Source organism: Myotis nattereri (assembly GCF_964212035.1).
Source record: "Myotis nattereri genome assembly, chromosome: 19".
NCBI lineage: Eukaryota > Metazoa > Chordata > Mammalia > Chiroptera > Vespertilionidae > Myotis > Myotis nattereri.
In genome coordinates, this window is record NC_138095.1 from 26,757,072 (window position 1) to 26,759,336 (window position 2,265).

Genomic DNA, 2,265 nt, shown 5'->3' on the forward strand with positions numbered 1-2,265 from the left:
TGGGTTATGAGTGCTCTGTATCCCCAAAGGGCTCAGAAAATTAAAATTCAAGATAATGAGTTTTATTCTAAAAATTAATGTGTGTCCAGCAAAAAAAAAAAAATTATTAAAAAGGTAGGAAATTTGAATCACTGGGGTGTGTATCCACAAGCCTTCCTGCAGTGGGAGTTAAAACATCAGCATCCAGCTGGACATTCACATCCAGTTCCAAAGACCAATGAGGGAGACGGAGAATTCCACTTCCGGGCGGCAGTGTGAAGAGCTCCCCAACAAAACTGGTGGGAATATATATATTAAGGCCCAGTGCGCGGATTCATGCACCAGGGGGCTCTCGGTTGAGCCTGTGGGGATCAGGCTGAAACCGGCTCTCCAACATCCCAAGAGGTCCCAGATTGAGAGAGTGCGGTTCTCGAGTGACACACCCCAGAATCGAGCTCCCCCTCCTCTGGTTTTGAGTGCATCAACCGAGAACTGCAGCTGCCAAGTCACTGCAGCTCAGGAGCTCCTGCATTGAGCATCTGCCCCCTGGTGGTCAGTGGGTGTCATAGGTACCGGTCAGATGGTCAAAAGGTTGGCCGGTCCGCCGGTTGCTTAGGCTTTTATATATAGAGATACTTTTTCTAATCACATATAAATATATTTTATAATCATTAAATATATTTATAATATTTTGTATATAAATTTTTAAAAAACAATAATCTTTATATATAAATATTAAAGTCCTATATGCCTAGTAACTGTACATATAAAATTGGTTTTTAAAGTATTTAAATCTCTTTAAAGGTAATAGACCGTTTAAAAAAGAAATAGTAACATTTATAAATTAAATTGTAAAATTTACATCAAGTGGGAAATACAATGTCTGACAACAACATCACAAAGGAGAAGTGAAAACATACTGTTGTACGGCTCTTACACAGTGTGTGAAGTGGAATAATGTCATTGCAGGTAAACTGAGTTAAGCTAAAGATGGATACTATAGCCCTAAAGCCACCACTGAAATAACAGTTATAGCTAATAAGTCAGCAGAGGAGATAAAACGAAAGTGCACACGTGTGAGCGCGTGTGCGCGCGCGCGCGCACACACCCCAATTAATCCGAATGAAAAACAAAAAAGAGACAAAAAACATTTGGGAGAAATAGAAAATAAATAGCAGGCTGGCATATTTAAACACAATCACATCAATGCTAGTTAAAAGTAGAGATCATCTGATTAAATAAAAACACAAGACCCAACTATATACTCACTGGCTATAATATACTTCTTTAAGGTTTTTTATTTTTATTTATTGCTTTTAGAAAGAGAAAGAAAGGGGGGAGAGAGGGAGAGAGGGAGAGGGAGAGGGAGGGAGAGAGAGAGAGAGAGAGAGAGCGAGAGAGAGAGAGAGAGATTGGTTTGCTGTTCCACTTATTTATGCATTTATTGGTTGATTCTTGCATTTATTGGTTGATCCTGTAGCAGGACGACACTCTAACCAACTGGAGCCATCCAGCCAGGGATAAATAAACGTGAAGTAAAAAAGTTTCACAGCCACTATGGAAAACAATATGGAGATTCCACACAAAAAAGAAAAACAGGGCTGCCATACAACCCAGAAATTCCACTTCCGGGCATTTACCCGAAGAAAACAAAAACACTGATTCGAAAAGTAACACACCCACCTCTACGTTCATTGCAGCATTGCTCACGACAGCCAAGACATGGGAGCAGCCCAAGCGGCCGCGGGTGGGCCACTGGACAAGACGATGCGGTGCACGGGGCAAGGGAATGTGCGCGTCGCACGGGATGAAACCCTGCTCTTTGGGACACCATGGCAGGACCGAGATGATCTCAGGAGAAGTGAGTCAGTCGGACAGAGAAAGGCAAAGGCCGATGACTTCACTGCCTGGACCAGCTCTTAGTCTGGGATACAGCGACTGCGGCCCAAAAGGGCGGGGGGTGCGCCTGGACCCGCAGTGAAGACGCGCTTTCGGTTTCTCGCTGAACAGAGCGCCCCGCAAGCAACCAGGTTCTTGCTATTTGGCCAGAGCTGGGCCTCGCAGTCCCCCCAGCCCCCAGCAGGTGGTGGGAACTCCCAGGATGCCCCGAGGCTGGAACTCCCAGGATGCCCCGAGGCTGGAACTCCCAGGATGCCCCATGGCGGAACTCCCAGGATGCCCCGCGGCTGGAACTCCCAGGATGCCCCGCGGCCACGGAGCGCCAGCGAAGCCTGAGTCAAAGCCGTTGCTGCCTCCAGAGCATCCGGCCGGCCGGCCCGAGCCGCC